The 24,820-nt window shown below is 41.3% G+C and overlaps 1 long non-coding RNA gene across 5 annotated transcripts in view; it reads left to right on the top strand.

Moving 5' to 3' along the window:
* The window catches only part of LOC146402227 (uncharacterized), a 228,003-nt gene that overhangs the window by 18,821 nt on the left and 184,362 nt on the right, over positions 1-24,820 (top strand). For 4 of the 5 annotated variants that reach the window (XR_014805573.1, XR_014805569.1, XR_014805572.1 and 1 more), the window contains exon 2: positions 18,472-18,739. This is a non-coding gene — a long non-coding RNA (uncharacterized LOC146402227). Of the gene's footprint in view, positions 1-18,471; positions 22,586-22,870; positions 24,747-24,820 lie in introns of those variants that run through there. The other variant, XR_014805571.1, reaches the window with a different exon arrangement.

Genomic DNA, 24,820 nt, shown 5'->3' with positions numbered 1-24,820 from the left:
TTAGTTCATAAGGAAAATGTTCAATACATTTACATATTGCCCATACAAAGAGAGGGCTTGGAGTATTTCAAGTGAAGCCAAAAGTAAAAGTTGACTCTATTAATTCCCAATTTTTCTGAAAACATCTGCAGCCCTTAAAAGTATAAATGCTTTTCTAGCGACAGTAATAGCACACCTAACGCAAATAAAGCAAGGCTTTTTTTTTTTCTTTGTTTTTCAAGGAAACGAAAGACCCCAAAGTACGTTAATTCAAAATAACAAGATTTTAAGTCCTTAGTTTTTTCTTAGCATCTCAGATTAGTAAGCCTTAAATAATACTTTGAAATACACACACAGATGCACAAAAACTTGGTTGTTAGATACTCATGGCGGGGGAGGTGTGCCTAGAGAAATTCCTGTTGTGGCGCACCAGAAAAGCATCTGACTAGGAACCATGGGGTTGCGGGTTTGATCCCTGGCTTCACTCAGTTAAGCATCTGGCGTTGTGATGACCTGTGGTGTAGGTCACAGATGTGGCTCTGATCTGGCGTTGGTGTGCTGTGGTGTAGGCCAGCAGCTGTGGCTCTGATTGGACCCCTAGCCTGGGAACCTCCATATGCTGTGGGTGCAGCCCTAAAAAGACAAGAACAAAAAAAGGGGTGGGGAGGGGACTGAGAGTCAATGAGGCCGACCTAAGCATGTTGAAGAGACATGATGTTTGCCCTTCCCCTTTTCTCTCTATCCAGGACTCTTTCTATCCTTTCGTGGCTTTATAGGCAATCAGAGCCCAAACAAATTAAAGCTTCACAGATCTCTTCACTATGGGAAAGGTGGAGAAATTCCCAGTGCAGCTGAACTTTGCTACGTACTTTATTACAATTTTACCACCTTAAAATTCTTTCTACCTCTTGATAATTGTTGAACTCTATATCAAATTTCCAGACACATCTACAACTGTTGTGATTATGTAGTTGAGGCGTATCAGATTCAGAAAATGAATATTTTGATCCTGATCCTATTATTGGGCATGGGAGTTGAAGCAGGGAGGACCCCCTTATAAAACCCTAGTTTTATGCTTTGCTTTGGTATAATAGCTGTGGCTTATAAATTTTAATTACAGTGAAAAGGAGTGGAACATGCGAGGTAGATTTTTTAAATTAAAATTTTAACTTTATAAAGACTCAATACATCAATTTTTATCAAAGAGTTGCAAAAGTTTTTGTATAGTGACCCATTTCTTTTTACTAAACTTAGAATTTTATATCTGTATAGCATTTTATATCTGTATAGCCATTTAAAAAATTCTTTTTATGGAATTATAGTTGATTTACAGTGTATTTTTGCTGTATAGAAAAGTGATTCAGTGCTATACATATACACACATATATTATTATTAATATTCTTTCCATTACGGTTTATCACAGGATCTTGAGTATAGTTCCCTGTGCTTGCGTAGCCGTTTGAATCATAGTTGATAATGATCGAGATCTTGAGGATTTTGGATTTTTTTTGTTTTGTTTTGTCTTTTTGCCTTTTCTTGAGCTGCTTCCAAGGCATATGGAGGTTCCCAGGTTAGGGGTCGAATTGGAGCTGTAGCCGATGGCCTATGCCAGAGCAATAGCAACGCAGGATCCGAGCCGCATCTGCGACCCACACCACAGCTCACAGCAATGCCAGATCCTTAACCCACCGAGCAAGGCCAGGGATCGAACCCGCAACCTCATGGTTCCTAGTCGGATTCACTAACCACTGTGCCACGACGGGAACTCCAAGGAGGATCTTGAATTTTTATACTCACTGTTAACTGTGGTTCTGTCACCTGGGGAAGCTGAAAATAAAGATTGAGACTAGTTAAATTGTTGAAATGGAAACTGTATGTAAGAGTTATGTTTATGAAAAGAGGAAGCAGATTTTTTTTTTTTTTTTAAATTCCTGTAAACAAAGATGTTTGGGTGGTATCCTTCATGGAAGTACAGGTTTCCCAGCATTGGAGAAAGGGCGAAAGATGAGAACTACCACCTCAATGCTTAGCTTTGACCATCTAATGACTTTTTTAGGAGAATTATAGTAAGAATAGTCTTGAGAGATACGCCTTGTCAAGAGAGAGAGAAAGAATTTCTATTTTCCCAAAGTTCCTTTTGCATTATTCAGAGACAAGCAGTACAGGCTAAGGGAAGGCTAAGTCTGTGAAGATGGGGGACTCCTGGGCCCCATCAGTGCCAGTACAGATCAGAAATTCTTTCAGCTGAGGACTTGACCAAAGGGCACTGTAGGCTGACTGGGAGGACAAGAGGCATTTCTTTGGAGGCCACTGGGCAGGGAGGACCCAGTGGACAGCTCAGGGTCCAGCTCTTGAATCCCAAATGTTGAAAAAATAGAACTCCTATACCCTTGACTCAAGAACAGCAACTTAGCTCTTCAGTTTTAGCTGTCTGTCTGTCTGTCTGTCTGTCTGTCTCTCTCTCTCTCTAGGTATAGGGTATGGCTGTGTGTGTATATACACACATACATAACAAAAACTAACACACTACTTTTTATACCATTTTGACAGTAGTTTGCATGAACATGCCTTTTTATCCCTCAGTTTTTGTGTACATCTTGTAAGAACAATGAAGTTCTCTTATAGAATCATATCAAATTCACAAAGTTTAACGTTGATAGACTATTTCTATATAGTCTATAGTACATACTCCAATTTCATCCTTTTCCCCAATGGTGTCATTTTAAAGTAATTTTTTTTTCCACTGGAAGCTTCAGTCCAGGGTTACTTTTGAATTTAGTTGTCCTGTGAGGTGGAATTAGCTTTCATTGACAATTTCTAGTCTAATCTCTGCCTTCACATACGGTATCCATCTACCAGAAAAGGAGCTTCAAGGCAAGTTACATTTTTCTTATTTTTGCATTTTGTCTGTAGTATATTGATTGTGCTACATATAGCATTTAGGTACCCATTACAGTTTCCAAATACTTCCAAATGAGCCCTCTGTGTAAAGTTGAGAGATTTCATCTGTATCCTGCATGCAGTCTGCCTCAGGTAGGCTTTCAGTCCAGGGACAGAGGGTGGCTGCTGTCTGTAGCCTTGGAGGGTGCTCTAACGACGTTAGAAGAAAGTCAGGGTTGTATGTGTTAAAAACAGCAATGTTTTATTATGTGCACCAGGCACTTAATAGTAAGATTCTGGGTTTGATCTTCAAAGCAAACCCACAGTGAAGGTTAAAATCCTTCATGAATCATAAGGCCAGTGTTTTCTAGCCCTTGTCGCATTTCCCAGAACACAACTTGTGCTTCTCCACCCACACAGACTTTGACGTTTCTCAAAGGATGGTGTTTTTGCCCATCTCAGGGTCTGTACACATACTCTGCTCTTAGCCAGCAACATTCTTTTTCTGAGTATTTTTTGAAGCGCTTAGCTGTGAAACGGAGATGAGAGACAAGAGGGTCAAGGCAGATTTTTTGTGTGTGGTCCTTGTGGCTGATGTTGTGTGGATGTGTCAACAATAGCCACATATTTATCTTAGAAGCTGAGGGGAAGGAGTCAAAGGAGCCAGGATGAAGATACAGAGGAGGGAGATTGATGGAGGGAGATGGCCAAAGAGGAGGGTAGGATGAGAAACGGAATATGAGTGAACAGATTACCTTAGTGCTGAATTTTCCTAGCTGTGCGAAGGGCGCTGGAAGTTGAGGGAGCTTGTCTTTGTTAGTCTGCTGTTTTTTTTCACTGTGAAATGGGAGGCTCAGTCATCTGCTTGGATGCTCAGAGTGAGGAGGCCAAAGGGAAAAGGGAGGATGGCGGGTGAGGGTGGACAGACAATAGGACCAAAGCATACAAACTGGAGTATTCCTTTTTTTTTTTTTTTTTTTTTTTGTCTTTTTAGGGCTATATCACCTGCATATGGAGGTTCCCAGGCTAGGGGTCAAATTGGAGCTGTAGCCACTGGCCAATGCCACAGCCACAGCACTACCAGATCCAAGCCATGTCTGTGACCTACATCACAGCTCATGGCAACACTAGATCCTTAACCCACTGAGCAAGGCGATGGATCAAACCTGTGATTTCATGTATACTAGTCAGATTCGTTTCTGCTGAGCCACGACAGGAACTCCAAATTTGGGTATTCTGGGGAAAGAGGTACCTCTGCTCTTCGGCTTATGCTGGTGCTCGGGAAAGCAATATGATTTTAGAAGCACCTTGCATGTAGTAGAGTGTAGGAGCAAATGAAATGTAGCTATAGGGTACCTGAGAGCTGCATGGAGTCCTGGCACAGATGAAATACATGGGGCTTATGGGAATGAGGAGGAAGTGGCGGTGACTTGTGAAAGGCAACCGGATGGAAACAAAAGTATTTTGGAGGGTACCAGTCTGATGGATAAAACTGATGGATGACTAAATTGTGCTTGTCCATGTCTCAGTTCTGTCAAAGGCCCCCTATGGAAGATAGAAATCTGAGCAGGTTCATTTGTGCTGTATATTAGATTCCAGATAGAAATATCATATGGTATTTCAGAAAATAGACTTGTGGTTGCCACAGGGGAGGGGGAGGGAGGGGAGGGAGTGGGATGGATGGGGTGCTTGGGGTTAATAGTTTCAGACTATTGCCTTTGGAATGGATCAGCAATGAGATCCTGCTGTGTAGCACTGGGAACTATGTCTGGTCACTTATGATGGAGCATGATAATGTGAGAAAAAAGAATGTATACATGTATGTGTAACTGGGTCACCATGCTGTACAGTGGAAAACTGACAGAACACTGTAAACCAGCTATAATGGAGAAAAAAATCATTACATATAAAAAATTAAAAAAACCTGAGCAAAATGGAGAAAAAAATCATTATATATAAAAAATTAAAAAAAAATCTGAGCAACACTGAAGTGTTTTCTTCTGAAACTACATGCCTTAAGAAAATAAAATCGGGGAGTTCCCATTGTGGCGCAGTGGTTAACGAATCCGACTAGGAACCAAGAGGTTGCGGGTTCGGTCCCTGCCCTTGCTCAGTGGGTTAACGATCCGGTGTTGCCGTGAGCTGTGGTGTAGGTTGCAGACGTGGCTTGGATCCCGCGTTGCTGTGGCTCTGGCGTAGGCCAGTGGCTACAGTTCTGATTCGACCCCTAGCCTGGGAACCTCCATATGCCGCGGGAGCGGCCCAAAGAAATAGCAAAAAAAAAAAAGACAAAAAAAAAAAAATAATAAAATCGGCTTATAAAGAACATGAAAAAAATCTTAGGTGAACTAGGGTTTGTAAATGGGAGACACTTCTAAATGTTAGTGTTACAAGGACTGAATTCGGTGAGGAATTTCCATTGAGAATTGGAAGTAAAAGAAATGTGCAGTGATAGAAGTGTAAATCTTTCTCTTAGGAGCCTTTGGAATGTGGGTCTTTTTACTTGCCAATAATTTGCTGCCTGAAGCAATGACATGTCTAATTAATAGTAATATTCTATTAAACAGTATGATTAATCTGAAAGATCATTATGAACAAGTAGATTAAAAAAGCAACCTAAATCCCCTAGGTCTGATTTAAGTAAAATAAACCTGAATTTCTTATCCAGAGAGATTTATTTCCTTGTGATATAACTTGAGGGTATATTAAATTTCTTTGATTCTTTTGGTGTGTGTTCTTTATTATCTGATAAACCTAAAGGAGGTATTTGAATAAATAGCACCTATTCAGTTGCCCCTTGTTTTAATCAGTTTTGTGTAAGCTCTTTGCATGGGAATATTTTTGAAGACTATATCAGTTATGCAATAGCCTTCCGTTGGCTGCAGGTGGGCAAAGCTGTTAACAGTTGACTAATAGAGACAAAGATTTGAAAGACTTGAGACAATTAGGCAGAGAAGGACCCTGTGGAATATTTCAGCATAAATCCTCCTGCTGAAAACTTTGCCCGAGTCTTGAGCTGGAGAAGTGGGGTTGGCATGGTTTTATAAGTTCATTGGTTGAAATCAGCAGAAATGGTCTTGATTTATCAAAAGGCATGATTTTAAGCAAGTCCAGATATTTTAAAAGTTGGCTGTTCCTTGAATTTTTAATTCATTGATAGGAGGAATTTTATAAACATTGTCACTGCCAGGTACTGGAATATAGCTGTGAAAATCAAGGTTTGAGAACTACTTGGCTTCAGGTTTCAGTTTTGCTAATAAGTGCCTGTGAGATTTTGGTCACACAGCTAGAAATGCCTGGTAAATGCCTCAAGCCTCACCATCGTCATCTATAAAATGGAGAAATCACCAGTTTGCTAGGCAGAACCTTCTTATTTGTGTGCCTCTCACACAGAAGGTCTGTGTTGATCTCTTGGACCTGTTATCTCAGGCCTCCAGTAGTGAGACAAGCTTCGTGAATTTTGACACATGCTGAGTAGTGTGGAAGTTGAAGAGGCAAAATCAGTTGTGAGAATTAAAAGTGTATGATGAACATAAAGCCTTGAGCTCTGCTTGGGACCTCACAGTTGTTGAATAAAAGCCAGCATCTATTATTGAACATTCATCAGATTTTCAGATTATATATGTTATTTTTAGAGATGTATTGTTTTTTATTCAATTTTCTTTCACCTGGAATTTTAACATTACCAAGATTGATCTTTCAGTTGAAACTTGGAGCTATATATGGTGGCCACCTAAATTTCATAATAGTACTTAAGCATATCAGTAATATTTGACATTTTTCAAAACATGTCCTACATCTTAGCATTTCAGTATATGATTAGTACTAATTATGACCAATTTTAACATTTGATATTGCCTAAACTGATTTATCTCTAGATATTTTTGTCATAGACCAAATTTTCTAAGTTCAAGAAAACACTACTCACATGTATACACACACCATATCTATAGATTGTATTAGTAAAATGCACATTGATTATATATTGGTACTTATAAGTACTGAGGGAGATGTAGTAATTTGTACTGTTGTGTAGTAAAACCATTGACTGGCATTGGGAATACTTCCTGTAATTCCCTCTAGAAATTAGGGGTGAAAAAGTGATAAAAATGACAGGAACATCTTGTAGTGGAGAAAATGTGAGTGAACTTTTAAGTGTCATTGGAAAAGAAACAATTTCTAGGATACCAAGAAATTAAATATACAACTTTTTTTTTTTGGTCTTTTTAGCTATTTCTTGGGCCGCTCCCGTGGCATATGGAGGTTCCCAGGCTAGGGGTCGAATCGGAACTGTAGCCACTGGCCTACGCCAGAGCCACAGCAACGTGGGATCCGAGCCGCGTCTGCAACCTATACCACAGCTCACGGCAATGCCGGATCCTTAACCCACTGAGCAAGGGCAGGGACTGAACCCGCAACTTCATGGTTCCTGGTCGGATTCGTTCACCACTGCGCCACGACGGGAACTCCTAAATATACAAATTTTAAATGAAAGTGTGTGTGTGTGTATATATATATATATATTTTTTTTTTTTTTTTGTCTTTTTGCCATTTCTTGGGCTGCTCCAGGGGCATATGGAGGTTATCAGGCTAGGGGTCCAATTGGAGCTGTAGCCACTGGCCTACACCACAGCCACAGCAGTGCCAGATCTGAGCCGTGTCTGTAACTTACACCACAGCTCACAGCAATGCTGGATCCTGAACCCACTGAGCAAGGCCAGGGATTAAACCCACAACCTCATAGTTCGTAGTCGGATTTGTTAACCACTGAGCCACAACGGGAACTCTGAATGAAAGCATATTTTAAACTAAACTAAATGTCAGGTGTAAGTTGTTTAGAAGACAGTAGGACAAAGTCAAAACCCAGTGAACTATATGCTCTTGTTGTACCTTGTAATTGATAGTTAATGATCTTCATGATTGTTTTATGTATTTCAAATATCCTTAGAGGAGTTCCCGTCGTGGCGCAGTGGTTAACGAATCCGACTAGGAACCATGAGGTTGCGGGTTCGGTCCCTGCCCTTGCTCAGTGGGTTAACGATCCGGTGTTGCCGTGAGCTGTGGTGTAGGTTGCAGACGCGGCTCGGATCCCACGTTGCTGTGGCTCTGGCGTAGGCCGGTGGCTACGGCTCTGATTAGACCCCTAGCCTGGGAACCTCCATATGCCGCGGAAGCGGCCCAAGAAATAGCAACAACAACAGCAAAAGACAAAAAGACAAAAAAAAACAAAAACAAAAAAAAACAACAAATATCCTTAGAGTACAAATATTTCGTTGATGTGCTCTTGACAGGAAAATAGGTGAGCACATACAAACATCTTGATCTTAAGAGCAATCCACTATCCAGACGCTTTTCAGATGAAGATACAGAGTCCAGAGAAAAGCAAATTGCCCAAGGTCACAAAACTCATTAATGACAGAAAAGTCAAAACTAGAGTCCATGACGCTCTAGTGCGGTTCCACTACTCAGTTGTCATCTGTGGGTGATTTCAGGAGCCCTTGAGAAAGTCAGATAGATGCCTCCTAATCTGGCTAATTATCTCTGATCTCTGTAATCAGAGACTGATACCTGTTCGGTTTTATCACTGCTTAATGTAGTGTCAGTAGCTCAGGCTTTAATCCAAGTCTCCTTGGGTTCAAAAGACAGTGCTGACAGTCAGGCTTAGCACAGTGCACAACTCTGGTGGGTACCATTACAAAGTAGTTGATGTGCGTGGGGCCTAAATGAGAGGCACAAAAAGGGTCAGTCTCGCATAAACCTTAATTCGTGAGGAGTAGAATCAGATGCTGTTTTTGATTGTGACAACTGATAGGAATAGAATTTTTCCATCGTGAGGACCGTGTGCCAAGAGCCATTCTGTTCAGGGACCCATATGTGCCTGTCTGACAGCGGCTTTCGTTAATTCTCATGAGAACACACAGTTAAAATCGTGTTAATTCAGACTCAGATATTTTAGAAGTTATGGTAATGGTGATGAGAACCAGAGCCATGTCTCCTGTCTTGGCTCTCTGCAACTGTTTTTTGGGAAGTCCTGGCCCTGCACTCCTGATCTTTTTGAATATTCTGTCTAAAGGCCTGGCTACCCCTGTTAACATGGTGATCAGCTAATGAGCCTTAGAACAGTTACTGAAGGGGAAGGAGTTCAAGGTATTGTCTCTGTCATCACTTAGAGGGCAAGAATGAGAAAGTGCTACTACCTACACAAGCAGAGCATCCCATTCTAATTCTGCTTCCATTTGTTGCCGACGTTGGAGAGAACTTGCTGAGATGCTCCAGAACTTCTTTTGTCCCTTCATTTACAGAACTGCTCTGATCCAGGTCTTGGAGACTGGGAACCAGTGGGAGAGAGCAATAATAGCATCATAAAATTGCAAGTCTTCTCCAGATTAAGAAAATGAAATGTTTTCAAACAGTTTTAGAAAAATCATTTACTTATGGACAAGATACTTAGAGGAGGTAACACAAACGGATTATTTAAGTGGGTTTTTTATCACATAAGTTAGTAGTAGAATTTAGCAGGTGTATGTAGTAGATTGTGGTAACACCCCCCTCCCCCCTGCCTGGGGAATCACACTTTTCTGCTCCACAACCCCTTTGTCAGTGTGAGGTTGTTCTTCTAGCCCTTAAGCAGTGGAGTCTCTTGGTCTTTTTCCTTCAACGTGGGCTCGCTATGTGACCTGCTTGGACTGATAGAATGTGATACTAGTGATACTTTGGACTTCTAAAGCCGGGCCCCATAACTTGTTTCCCTAGAAGGGGAAGCAGAGCTGTCATGTGAAGTCCAGGCTATTCTGCTGGAGGGAGAGGCCACAGTGAGTAGCCTCAGCTTCGCACCAAGACCATAAACAGTCAGGTAGTCTGGAATCCTACAGTATCAGCTGAGTCAGTGCTCTTTGATGTCCTACCCAAATCCTTGACCCACAGATTGGTGAGCAAATGAAATGGTTGTTCTTTGAAGCCAGTAAACTTTGGAGTTACTGGTATGCAGCAGTACATAATTAAGCACTCTCACAATCTAGCTTCAAGTCCATATCATCATGAGAGACTTTGTAAAAAAAAACAGATTCCTGGGTCCTATCTCTATCGATGATAATTTAGAAAGTCTAGTGGGGAGAGTGTTGTCCCACGCCTTGGTAATTCCCCTGTGCAACTTTAATTTGGAAAAATTTCAGATGAATAAAGAAAAAGGTAAAAAAGTAGCACACCAAACTACTCCTAGATTGACCATTTGTTAATATCTTAGCATATTGTTTTATCAACAAATGACTCTATCCAACCCATCTTTTTTTCTAAAATCTTTGGAAAGTAGGTTGCAGGTGTCATTTACTTCATTAAACTGATTGAATAAAATCATTTAATATAGTCTATATTCAAATTTCTTAAATTTGGAAATATCCTATATAGACTGTAAAAAACAAAATGTCTGCTTCTATCAAAGAAACCCCACTTCTTACATTTTGGATCAAATCCCCTTTAGCTTTCTTAAGGCTTTCCTTGTTTGCATCAGTTTCTGCCTCTGAGCAGAACTGTTACTATAAGCAAATGAATACATGTCTGACATCTCCCTTCCCTTAACTTCCTGTCTTCTCTCTCCCCAAAGCGGCTATGGCCTTGTCTCTAAGCTACCTTTTACAACAAAATTAAAATCATAAAAGTGCTGACACTAGCTGTTTCTGCTTCTTTACATCTCATTATTTTCTCAAAATAGTCATCGGTGGTCTGTCCTCTCAACTGCACAGACACTTTGTAAGGTCACTAAATATCTTAATGACCTCAAATCGAATTGTGCTCATGTGCCTCGATCCTTCACAAGTTTATTCTCATGGCAGAGCACTCCTTCCTTCTTAAAACACTGTCTCTTTGGCCTTTGTGACATCACACACATCTAGTTCGCTTGCTACCTCTGGCTGCAGCTTCATGCTCTTTTTCTCACCTTAGTAATTCTGACTGCCTGACAGCTAAATGCAGGAGATCCTCAGGGATCTCTATTGATAGTGCCCCCACTACCACCTCTGTCCTAAACCCTCTGATCTCATTCAGCCCTGTGACATGGTATCTGCATACTGAGGGATTGTCCATTTCATATCCAGCCCTGACTTGTCCTCCTTTTGCCTCCTTGATCCCTCCACTTTGATGTCTGAGACACCTCGAATCTAACATGCCCCAAACTATTTTTGATTCCCCTTCCCCAACTTGTTTCTGCTCCAAGTCTTCGCCCATCTCAGTTGCTTTATTCGCCCTAAAGCAAAGCCTAGGAATAAACTTGATATATTTTTCTTAACCTGCACAGCGAACACATTGACAAGAGCTTTCAAATCCACCCCTGAAAGGGACCCTGAGAATGTCCAATTTAGCTCGCCTGTAGTGCTCCATTTCTGGGCCAAGGCACCATTATGTCCAGACTAGATCACTGCAAGAGCGTTTGAGCTGGCCTCTCTGTGCCTTATCTATTCCCTAAACTATTTCCCCAATGACTTTCGTTACTCCTGCTTAAGACCTGCAGTGTTTTTTTTTTTTTTTTCCATTATACTAAAACAATTCTTATCTGACATGTAAATCTTACGTAGTCTGACCCTGCTCACCATGCCAAAGCTGTCTTGGCTTCCTCTCTGTTCCTTGAAAAACTGCTCTATTTTATTTTCCTTAGTGCACTTACCTATTCTAATATGTTGACTAGTTTTCCATTTGTCATCTCTAAGTTGAGTGATGTGCATTTTTTTAAAACTTATTTTTAAATTAATTATATATATATATATATATATTTATTATTGCTGCCCTATGAAAATTCCTGGGCCAGGGATCAGATCTGAGCTGCAGCTTTGGCAAAGCCGGATCCTTAACCCACTGTGCCGGGCCAGGGATGGCACCTGCCTTCCAGCACAGCAGAGACACTGCCGATGCTGTTGTGCCACAGCAGGAACTTCGTGATTTGGATTCTTACCGTCATCGTTGTGTCTCCAGTATTGAGAAGAGTGCTTGGTACTTATGAGGTACTACGTAGCTATTGAACAATGAATGAATTGATGAATGACACCAACATTAGAAACCTGGGATTCATCCTACGTTTGTCTTGGGCTCTGGCTTTCTACTTCTAATTGGTACTCCCAAGCCCTATAGGTTTTGTGGTTTTGATTTTTTTCCAAAATCTTTCTCCTCTTCCTCAACTCAGCTACCCCTGCCTTGTTGTTCTTAGCAGCCTCTAGATAGTTTTCTAAGCCTCTGGTCAAGGACTGGCTCCTGGATACAACTTTTCCTCTTTGTGCGGTGGAAACATGCCATAGGACTTCTCTGAGGGCTTGTCACACTTAAATTTTACTGTGTTCACCTCCTTTTAGCATCTCCTTTTATTATACTGTATTCTTTGTTTAAAAAAGGATCACATCTTAGTGGTTTTATATTCTTTACACCTAGCACAGGGCCTGGCATGTGGAAGGAATCCACTAAATGTTTGAAAGAAAAGAAGAGTAAATACAAAGAAATGAGTCTGCCTAAATGGGATCATATAAAAATAGGTGCAATAAAACACCTAAAATTTGGATGTATAGATAATGATGTTGAACTTAGGGATTTAAAATAAAAAGGAAAAAGAAAGCTCACACAATATAACTAAGCATCAGAGTAAAGAGTGATAAACTTGCTTTGAGATTATCATGCTCCACATTCTGATATCTTGAGTTCTATTTCTTCATGGTTTTTTTCTGAGAGAATTTTATATGTGAAAATAAAACACCCATCTCCATATTTTTTTTTCTTTTTCTTTTTGTATTTTCAGGGTCGCTCCCATGGCATATGGAGGTTCCCAGGCTAGGGGTCGAATCAGAGCTGTAGCTGTCGGCCTACGCCACAGCCACAGCAATGCAGGATCTGAGTCATGTCTGCAACCCACACCACAGCTCATGGCAATGCTGGATCCTCAACCCATTGCGTGAGGCCAGGGATTGAACCCGCAACGTCATGGTTCCTAGTTGGATTATTTCCACTGTGCCACGATGGGAACTGCTCCATATTTTTCTTACAGAGAGGTAAAATAACTTAGACTAAAGAATCCTACAATTATGCAAGCTTTAGAAAATATTTTTGTATCCTTTGGTATATTTTAAATATGCTTTACGTATCTAAAACAACTGAGGAAAACTATGAATAATACTTGTCGTACATCCTAGGACCCTAATCTAACGTTAGGTGATTGGAGTTTTCATCCTTTTTTTAAATTTTTTTAGGGCCACACTAGAGGCATATGCAGAGTCCCAGGCTGTAGGACCAATCAGAGCTATAGCTGCTGGCCTATGCTACAGCAATGCTGTGATCTGAGCCACATCTGCAACCTACACCACAGCAAATGGCAACACCAGGTCCTTACCACTGAACAAGTCCAGGGCTTGAAACTTTGTCCTCATAGATACTAGTCAGATTCGTTTCTGCTGAGCCATGGCGTGAGATCCTCATTCTTATTTTTGCTACTGTACTCACTCTGTGTGCATCTTTCCTGTTTCCAAATATTGCAATCAGAATATATACATCCATATTGGTTATGTGACATAGGTGAAGCAGTAACTGTACAGTATTTCTAGACAAGGTAGATACAATATTTTGCATGTAATTTTTATCTCTTTCCATCAAATGTAACAATATGTTGAATTTGCCATGGGCCTTTACAGCTGCAATGTTGTGAAGAGCTCTGCATGAAATTTTAAAGAGACTGGACCTTTCATCTGCACAGCAGCAGGACACCTCGCTATAGGGACGAGAAAGGAAGAGAGAACATTTCTGAAGCAATGGCCAAAAAAACCAAAAAAAAAAAAAAAAACACACCAAAAAACAGCAGAAGCAATTATTTCATCAAAGATTGATTTTTTTATTATATATATATTTTCAAATTTCTTAGCTGGAGATTATCTGTCTTAATGCGTTCATCTCCTAGTGTATGTTTAATTTACAGGTTTACATGGTCAAAATGGACATAAATTCATAAATGAGAAGACATTTATTTTAGGAGGTGGTGTCATTGATAATACCATTTAAATGTATTTGCAAGGGATCTGCAAGTTGGGGATGATGCAAAGGAGTAAATTTGGCATTCCCTAGGGTTCCTGAGTCTACTTAGCTGCTTGGGATGTGAATGATAAAAAGATACTTTCTTCCTGACTTGGTTTTTTTCTTTTTCTCCCATAAACATGAGCATAAACTTTGAATGCTCTGGGAGGGTAAGAATTGTCTCTGCCTCTCTGTGACTAACATTTGACACATTTATCTGGGTTCGGGCTGGGCACCCCTGGTTGTGGAGTGCTTCAGTACTACTAGAGTTTGCGACAAGAACATTACGAGACTGGCTATGAGATAACCCAGTGTGGGCCCCCGTCTGCTTGTACTATGATCCCGACACTGCATCCAAATGAAATGCCCGGGCTTCCCCGTGTGCAGAAACTGAACTTCTCACTCAAATGATGCTTGTCATTCAAGAGGTCCTCCAGACAGCTTTCTGCATTTTGGTAAAGGGAAGAATCATGTTTTTCTCTGGGTATTAAACTTGATATTTCCAGAATTCCTATTGTGGCTCCATGGGTTACGAACCCGACTAGTATCCATGAGGATGCGGGTTCAATCCCTGGCCTTGCTCAATGGGTTGAGTACCTGGTGTTGGTGTGAGCTATGGTGTAGGCCGGCAGCTACAGTTAAGATTTGACCCCTAGCCTGGGAACTTCTATATGCCACAGGTGTGGCCCTAAAAAGAAAAACAACAATAAAGCAAAAAAACCTTGGTATTTTCTTCCTTGTTGGGCTACTTAGTGTTCTATGACTAACTTTGGTATCTCTCTTTATCTGTTTTCTTTGTCTTTACTAGGCTGTTGAGGGATTAAATAAAATCAGGGTTTTGAGATCTTGGGAGGAAGCCCCCATTCTCCCCAGAGTACTTTTCTATTCGTTTTGTCCAAACTTACTACAAACTTAGTGGCTTAAAAAAACACAAAATAGTCTGAAATGAGTCTCATGGAACTAAAGGTGTTGATGGAATTGTGTTCCCTCTGGAGGTCTGGTTTCCTGACACTTCCAGCTTAAAGAAAAAGATGACATTCCTTGGTTCATGGCCCCTTCTATCTTCCAAGTGTGTTGCTCCAACCTCTGCTTGTTTCACCTTCCCTAGAGCCTGAACTTAATCACATGTGCAAAGTTCCCATTAGCATGTAAGGTAACACACTCACAGGTTCTGGAGATGAAGGCCTGGACATCTTTGTCAAGGGGAGGTATTAGCCAGCCTTCCACTAGTTCAACACTAAGCTACTTAGCATTTCGGTAATCCTCATCCTGTTTCTCTCCACTTAGTGGCACGCTTCATCCCATCTTCAACTGGCAATGACTTTGAACTTGTTAAATGCGAAAGAGATAGAAGTTTTGTTGACGTTCTTTCTGTAAGTTCCTCCTAAGAGTTAAAGCAGTGATCAGCTTCCGGGAGTTGAAGTTCTTTCTAGGGTGGCTCCTTAAGTATTTAAGGCTGTTTTTGCTATATCCTCAAGAGGCCCGTGGACTCTGAGGAAGCACATTTTTAGGGCCCATTGCTTTAGGTGCAAATTCTGCCTGATGCCTAGAGGTCCAAATACTGAAATCCCTCCTTCAGGGGAGGCAATACTTTGCTTCATATATTTAGGAAAGATAACTCTTGGTTTCTTGGGTCAATACCCTTTCTGAACCACTGTTGTAGTGGAGCAAAATCTCTCCCTTCTCTGGTGATGTAGTTATCGAAGCTTCGCTCTCTCTGTTCCCATAGCCCTTGGTATGTACTTTTATGATAACTCTCATCCTTGAGGATTTTAAGTTGGTGTCTCCTAAAAAAGGGACTTGCTTGAGGGCAGGCATCCTGCTATGTTTACTTTATCTCCTCCAATGAGATGGTGTTTGGCACAGATTAGGCACTTACTCTGTATTTTTCTTAGCAAGTGAATTCCTGAACAACTTTCGATGAATCCCCATACTCTGTAGATTGAAGCCCAAACTTAAGTACATCACGACATCTTTAGTTTCCCATTTCCCTTCTTCATGCTCCCTGTTGACTGTTGACTTTATGCTCTCCCTGGGTTGTCCTGCTTTTTGTTCTCAAACCACTTTCCATTTTATCTTCAAATCTTCATTCCCAGTGTGATAATAAACTAACATTTGATGAGGCTTTCTCAGTTGAACCTCAGAACAAAGCATTTTACAGGCATTTAATCCTTATTTACTCCTATGTAGTTCACATTTTACGTATTAAAAACCCTGAGACCAAATTCCCATCGTGGCTCAGCAGTTAGCAAACCCGACTAGCAGCCATGAGGGCACCGGTTCAATCTCTGGCCTCGCTCAGTGGATTAAGAATCCAGCATTGCTGTGAGCTGTGGTAGAGGTCACAGATGTGGCTTGGATCACGTGTCGCTGTGGTGTAGGCTGGCAGCTACAGCTCTGACTGGACTCCCTAGCCCTGCAATCTCCATATGCCGTGGGTGTGGCCCTAAAAAAGACCAAACAAACAAACCAAAAAATCCCCAAAATCAAACAACCCTGAGACACGAAGAGGTTACAGAACCTCCCCTAGGCCACACAGTTAGGAAGGAGTAGCTCTGGGGTTTAAACTCAGCAGCTGAGGTCTGGAGCCTATATTGATAACTGTCTGCCTCCTGATAGGAGCTGCTATGCAGAAGGGATGACTTAGCACTTCGAGAAAACTGTATATTCCCTCTGCGCCCACCATGATGCTTAAAAAACCCTACCTGTACTGAGGATAGGCATATGGGGTGAAGATTTTAATTGTGAGAGCTATTGCAATAAATCAGACCCTTAGGAGAAGTCTGGATATAGCCACTCAGGAGAACAGCTTAGAATCCATCTCAACCACATCTCAGTCGCCATAGCCATGCATGCCAACAAGTTAATTTCCAAAGAAATGATGGTCACTCCATGACTGAACTAAGCATCAGCCGTCCTGTCCTTTTGCCTCACGGGTGTCCAAGCTTCCTTGGTTAAAGTAGTAGAACCCATTCTTTTTTTTTTTTTTTTTTTTAAGGGCTGCACCCGTGGCATATGGAGGTTCCCCGGCTAGGGGTCGAATCAGACCTGCAGCTGCCTGCCTACACCAAAGCCACAGCAACACTGGATCTGAGCCACGTCTGCAACCTACACCACAGCTCACAGCAACACCAGATCCTTAACCCGCTGAGCAAGGCCAGGGATCGAACCCGAATCCTCATGGATCCTAGTCGGGTTCGTTAACCACTGCGCCACGACGGGAACTCCTAGAACCCATTCTTGAAGAAGGGCTCATGTAGACTTTCAAAACATAAAACAGGTAATAGTGGACATGAATTTTCCAGCAATGTGTCTTTTTGGAATTTTTCCAAAAATCTTTTTCTCAAGGACACAGAACCCTTTCCTGCAGTTGCTCTCTTCCACCCCCACTCACCCCAATTCTATAGGTGTGAACTCTGGGTCTGTGGGGAGACACCAGTTACCCTAGATGGCTGGTGAAGTCGTGATAGAAGTATTCTTCAGCAAGGCATGATGTCAGTCACTTAGACTGTGTGAATTCAAAACAGCCCCAGAAAAGGAAAAAAATAGGGACGAACACCTGAAAGACGACAGATTTCCTAAAAAGGAAAAAAACTCCCTTAGAGCCCATGGAGGAGCTGTTTGTTAACAGGCATCCTGGAGTGACACTGCCTTGGTGAATTCACAGTCCAGGCACTGGCCTTGAGCCTGGAAGGCCGAGAGATTTCGTTTTGTTCCTATGCTGTGTGTGTGTGGCCCAGTTGGCCTGTTGCTCAAACCAAATGGATCTTTGGACCAAAGTCCTTGTTGCCTCCTTGAACAGGCATTATTACCATGTGCTTGTCTGAAACCTTTTGTTCAGCACATCCATGGCTAAGCCATGCTTGCTTTTCTGGATCCATTCTATCCTTAGCTATATTGACAGAGACAGCAAGGATGTGATCCAGTGCTGCTCATTCAGCAGACTTGGTGCTTCTGTTAGGTGCGACCGCACACCATCCAAGTTAGGAATTGTATTGAGGGAGTTCCCATCATGGCTCAGTGGTCCACGAATCCAACTAGGAACCATGAGGTTGTGGGTTTGATCCCTGGCCTCGCTAAGTTTAAGGATCCAGCGTTGCGGTGAGCTGTGGTGTAGGTCACAGACGAGGCTCGGATCTGGTGTTGCTGCGGCTGTGTTGTAGGCTGGTGCTATGGCTCCAATTCGCCCCTAGCCTGGGAATCTCAATATGCCAACTTAGAAAGACAAAAGACAAAAAAAAAAAAAAAAAAAAAAGAATTTTAGGTATTGAATTATACAGGGCTGGGTTCAAGTCCCTAGCATGACCACGTGTAAGCTGTGTGATCCTTGCTAATATGCTTAACCTCTCCAAGATCATCTTTCCTTGAATAAAATAAAAACAACCAAGGGGGGTTGTGAAAACTCATTGAACTGCAATGTGTAAAATCCCCTGTTGCTTGGCATAGGAGGTTGCTAGGGGATTGGTCCCTGCCACCTTTGGTATTTCAGGTGGCCTCTCAGCTCTCTCCTGTGATCCATCCTGCGCTGATTTTCAAGTTAAACTTTGAGAGGCTTACCTTGTTTTTCTTAATTCCAGATGCTGGGAGGATGCCTCACTGCAGTCCTGAGGGGTCAAACACGGGATCCCCCACCCAGCCAGCTGCTCAGGATCGCCTCTTCTCTGCCACCAAAGAAGTCGGGCTACAAGGGCACCCAGGGCTAGTCCCTGTTCACATCTGTGTGCAGTGGCAACCGCTCCACTGCTCTGGACCAGATCAAAGTGGAGACTCCCTCCATGGCGGTGCAGCTCCTTCTTCAGCTCCTTGGATGAGTCCATCAAGGCCCTGTCCCGTCCTGCTGCCCAGGTATGTGTAATACCAATTACGTGTATGTCACATACATCGTCGCTGTGGGAGAGTCCAATGACACATAAACAGGTAAAAACGTACCGTTTTCCTTCAGTCTCTGAACCCAGTCCCCCTGTTAACTGATGGTAACTATTTAGGGTGTCTCATTCTAGCCTCTCTTCTATGCGATTATATACTTATCTAAAAAACGGTGGTACATTATTCTTGGGAGACCTCTGCTTTTAACGGATCATTTCTTGAGCTTTTGGTGTCACATCATATTTTTCTACCTACAGGGGAATCAGTACTTACCATGAACATATGGGGGGATATTTAGCTCTCCAGTGTTTTGACATTAACAGCAAGGTTTCAGTGAATACTATTGCGTTAAAAAGCATGTGTTCAATGAACATTTTGATAGATACTACCCAAGCTATGCCGCTTTATTCTCCGGTCAACAGCCTTAAAGGCCTATTGCCATACAGTCACTAATACTGAATCTCATTTAAGCTTGAAAAAATTTTTATAATCTGATGCATAAAATCTTGATGTAAACTTTTCCTGATTGTGTGGGTAAGAATCTTGGTACAAGTGATTTTCTTTCTTTTTTTAATTTGTACTTTTGAATACTGTCCATTTAAATATTTTTCTCGATTTTATTTTTAGGTTGTTATTTTTATTGCTTTATGGGAGCTCTTGGTATGCTATTGATTTTTAGCTTTTTGTTGACTATATCCATAACTATTTTCTCATAGTTAGCATCCTTTAATGGTTTTCTTGGTATCTTTTGCTATACACAGAAGTTCTAGATTTTATCTAGTTGCTGTTTTCTTAGGACAGTTGTTATATTTGCAAAGGGATATAAAGGCTTAAAAATCACTCAATATCCTTTGTGGTGAAACAGGCTACTATTAATTACATGTTACAAATAAGAAAAGCATAGCATGTCAGTTTAAAGATCTTGTAAATTCTAGCTACTTTCAAATCAAATCAAGTTTCCATTGAATACCTATGTGTTTAGAATATTGGATAATAAAAGATCAATATAAAACGTGGTCTGTGCCTTGAGGGCATTTGCTTGTGAATCACAAATACTTAGCTATACCTTGAAAAATTGTATAGGGCATTAATTAGATAAGTGCTAATTTTTTTTTTAACAGAAAAAAGTGGTATTACACTTCAGAAGGAACTAGGTCAATAGAGTATGTACGCGCATAAGTGGTAAAGGCTATGAGCATAGTGGAAAACTTGAACTGGGACTTAAAGTCTGGGAAAGATAGAGGAACGAGGTTATCAGTCTTGGGTCAGTTAATATTTCTGCATGACAGACTGCCCCAAGGCTTAGCGGCTAGGAAGGTACCTATTTAATCTAGCTCACAATGTTGCAGGTTAGCCTTGGGAGTTGGGCTTGCCTGGGCAGTTCTTCGGATGTGGGTATGCTTGATTCATTTTGGCTGGGCTCAGATAGACAGCTACACTCAGCTGACAGAAGGCCTGGTCTGACTGGTTTATGATCCAGATGATCACAGCTGGGGTGACTGGGACTATTTATTTCCCCCATGGCTTTCATGCTCTTATAGGCTAGCCTGGATTTGTTCCCATGGTAGGCATGGAGTTTGAGGATAGAAGTTGCAGGGCCTCTTGAGGCCAAAGCTGAAGGTTGGTGTACTGCCATTTTTTGTGCCTTCTATTGATCAAAGCTACAAGAGAGTCAACATGCAAGGCTTAGGAAAATACACTCTGCCTCTTGATGGGAGGTGCTGAAATAGTGTGGTTGCTATTAAAGTCTACCCCAGAATCCAGTTCATGTTCATGTTGCTGAATGATTTCACTCTAGCAGTTAAGTATGATGACGACACTCAGAAATCTATTTTTGAGAAAACCTGATGGAAATACAAATAGCGGTAGAGTAGAAGTCTGAATACAGATGACTTTTTTTCTTGGCCAAATGTGTGTAGATGTTTTAGGGAACCTTCCTTTCACCTTGTTTTAAATAGGCCCATGAGGAACATGATGTCTGCATTACTAGACCGGCCAGAAAGATAGATGGTAATCCTGACCCCTCACTCCTTGGGCGGGGGGGGGGGGGGGGGAAACAGGCTTAAAGCGTGAAGGAGATGTCATGTTTAGTTCTGGTAATATATGCCATGGTCATGAACGCAAAGCGTTAGAAAAGGTGCGCAGGACAGTGCTCCGGTTTAAAAGATCCAGCCTCCAGTCTTGATCTCTTGAGCTGTATTTTCAAGTTAGTTGACTTTGCAGTTTCTGATTTCAATGATGGGTATAATTCCTCTTACTTATTTTAGTCTTCTAGAAATAGTCCTGGAAATTCCGTCAATTCTCGGTTTTCCTATGTGAAGGTAAATGGAGGTGGTCTGGTTTATGATCCAGAGGATCTAAGCTTCTCTCCCATAAAGGGGTCATGGCAGCTTTTCAGGCCAGACAGTATATATGAGGTTCAGGCATAGCTAGACCAACCTACCAGATCATATCTTGGTTTATAAAGTTACGGTTTCTTGGCCAAACCTTGAACTCATAATGAAACCTGAGTAACATCAGAATGTAAACGAAATACTATATATAAAGATGGTGCTTGATTAAAACTCAAGGTTGTTTTCGATGGTTTTTAGTTCTTGAGCTGAACACCTTAAGATATCTTTATACTTGTACATAAGAAAACCTGATTTCTCTCTGATTCTTGTATGTGTACCAAATGATGCTAATTAAAATAAATGTGCTGTTCAACAGAGAAACAGTGTACCACAGTAGAGCTGCCTGTGAACGCTGGAGCCAGAGTCTTGTTTGAATTAGGAGGATGTCTGCTAAGTTAAGGCGTCCTACAGAGATATGTAAAACCAGAGCTTCCAGCAGGCCACACTGTCTTCACTGAGAGACATATTTATATCTTCCAGACTAGTAATTAATCACTCAGTGGGGTTTTTTTGGGGGGAAGTCATGCTCTCACAGAGAATCTTTTTGTGCTGCCAGGAACCACAAAGCATGGGCACAATTAAAATGCTGATTTAATTTATTATGTTGAGGCATGGAACAGGAATGTTTAAATGATGTTGACAGGGCCAGAATTTCAGAACCACCTTTTTCAAAATAGAAGACAAATGCCTACCCCCTTAAATTAAATTATATTGATAACATGTTTCTGTAAGTTGCTTGGAAGCAAAATAAAGCTCTTGACATTAATTAAAATTGGAAGATGTTGTATCATTGGTTAATGTGCAGTCTTTGTTAGGGGAAATAGATTTCAAAGTGATCTATTTATGAAAATTAAATGGGGGAAATTTGCCTATTGAACAAATGTCATTTAATAAGGCTGCTTTTCTTAGAAATGTGGATTCTTAAGTAACTAAAATGTTTTTATATTCCAATAATGGTTTCTATTTTGGATCCTCAAAAAAAAAATTGTCTCTGTTACTTGAATTTTGAAATTTCCATACAGAATTCCATTGTCAGGGGGCTTATAAACACTGAAAACCAGGAAAGCTTTCATATACTTTGGGGTGTTGGGTAACATGTAATTGCAAAGAGAATTTCATCTTAAATTGACGTGGTTAGGCACTTGGGCCGCCTCCAAATACCTCTGCAGGACCAGAAGCCAAAGGGTCCCATTAGCAGCCTCTAACTAGCTTTCCTCTAATGAGTACAGTGGTCTGTGTTGTGAAGCTATGTTTTCCTGGTATCACACAAACTAGCAAGTGCCTTGAGATAATGGATAGTTGTTTGCCCTGCTGTACCCTAGCGAGGGGGTGCTAATAGAGTCACTTCCATGTAGTATCCATGCAGATAATATTCTGAAAAACTACACGTTTCCACTGTCATGGGGAAGAGTGGGTTGTTACGCTGGTTCAGGTTTTCTTTTCTTTTCTTTTTTTTTTTTTTTTGTCTTTTTGCCTTTTCTTGGGCCACTCCCGCGGCATATGGAAGTTCCCAGGCTAGGGGTCTAATTGGAGCTGTAGCCGCTGGCCTACGCCAGAGTCACAGCAACGCAGGATCCGAGCCGCGTCTGCAACCTACACCACGGCTCACGGCAACGCCGGATCGTTAACCCACTGAGCAAGGGCAGGGATCAAACCCGCAACCTCATGGTTCCTAGTTGGATTCATTAACCACTGCGCCACGACAGGAACTCCCAAGGTTTTATTTTCTTTTGGCATTAGTACAGAAGCATTTGACTTGGGCTTAAAGTTGATAGAGAATAAAACTCTTAGAAAATGGTACAATGATGTGTTCTTGAGTTAATGAAATAAAGAAGCTGTAAAGTCCGCACGCTGAGCCTCAGTGTGTTCCTGCCATTTTTGTAGACTTGGTAGTCCAGTTATGGTAGGGGAATTAGCTGACCCCATAGATCTTGATTATTCTGGGGATAGGAGTGCAAATTGGATGGAAGAAAGGCAGTAGTTGCTCTATGTGGTTCCCCCACTGGTTAAAATGAAAGAAGTCACAGGGAAGTCAGTATTTTGCCACTGTTGACATGGTATGAGTTTTCTTCTGGGATATGTTGCTATTTTGGTGGGAAAACTGATTTCTTTACTAAATAATAACGAACTGTTACAAACATTCTGTTTTTGTCTCCTCCCTTCACTCATCCCACACATCCATTTAGGCACCAATTCTGAATTGCTGACTCTTGAATGGTGTATTCTCTGCTCCCTCCCCATGCTGCCATCACTGCAAACATTGGTTTATTTGTCTTCGGTATGAGGCCATAAACTGTGTGAGGGCATGAATTACATTTTATTTGACTTGGGCACAGTGTCTGGCACATAAGTTATCTCTGCACATTTGACATTTAAATGAAGACTTTCATGTAAACTATTAAGTCATTCTCAGCTGGGGGTTGGGGGTGATTGTGGCCTCCCACTACCCCCCAAAAAAGGACTTTGGGCAATGTCTGGAGACACTTTGGGTTGTTAGTACTGGAGGGTAGGTGTGTACTATTGGTATCTGGTGTATAGAGACCATATAAGTTGCTGAACATCTTGGAATGCACCAGAATTGCAACAAGAAGTAGTCGCTAGTGTCAGTAATGCCAAGGTTGAGAAACCTTGCATTAATTAATTTTGCTTTTTAGGGTCACACCCCTGGCATACGGAGGTTCCCAGTCTAGGTGTTGCATTGGAGCTACAGCTGCCGGCCTACACCACAGCCACAGCAGTGCAGGATCTGACCTGTGTCTGCAACCTACACCACAGCTCCCAGCAACGCCAGATCCTTAACCCACTGAGCAAGGCCAAGTATTGAACCCACAACCTCATGGTTCCTAATCGGATTCGTCTGTGCTGTGCCACAATGGGAACTCCATATTTACTTTTCAAAATTTGTCTCAAGTAGTTGGACAGTTTATTAGGATGCAAGCGAACACACTTGGAGAGATTAAATGATCATTCCAAGGCCACTCAGCTTAAAGTAGTGACAGAAGGACGAATTTAACCCCAGGCCCATGATTCCATATGTTAATAATAACTGAACTATCTCAATTACTGAGATGATTACTGTGATTTTTGACTTTAATTATCTAGACATTTGCCTTAGATTTCTTTGAAATCTGTCCATATTCTACTTGGAAATAATCAGAAATTAAGGCAGAAAATACTTCGTGTGCTCATTTGTAAACTTAAGGAGAGTCCTTTGTATCTTACATTAAAAAACTTGAATATTCTGGGCTTAGGTCTTCTCAGAGAGTGGGTTTCTCTTGTGAATATGGATCTTACATAGTTCTGACAGATTAGTAACACAAAAATATTATTGTTAAAGAGCTGAAACATCTGAGATGGCTATTAGATCTTTTTAGTTGATATCTGATTAATTTTTCATGCAGCACTTACATACATTTTGGAATTACACAGAACACAGATGCTTCAAGTACACAAATCTGTTTATCACTTGAGTTGTAGATTTGAAGTGAAACCAGTATATGTCTGTACCTAGACCACTGTATATTGTTTGGTCATTGCCTCTCTAGAAATAGTAGCAAAGGTGGAAGAAGAAAATGCAGATAAGGGTAACAAAAGGGGAAAAAACAATTGATTGAAACAAGAGGTAGGAATTCTGATGTGTAAGGATGTTTTGATATACAAGACTTTG

Source organism: Sus scrofa, chromosome 6 (genome assembly GCF_054392235.1).
Source record: "Sus scrofa isolate SSC_HxYL_T2T_F1_AM1 chromosome 6, Sscrofa_HxYL_maternal_Yorkshire_Landrace_v2.0, whole genome shotgun sequence".
Classification (NCBI taxonomy): domain Eukaryota; kingdom Metazoa; phylum Chordata; class Mammalia; order Artiodactyla; family Suidae; genus Sus; species Sus scrofa.
Note: the sequence above shows the minus strand (reverse complement) of the source record. Positions and strands in the feature narration are given on the sequence as shown.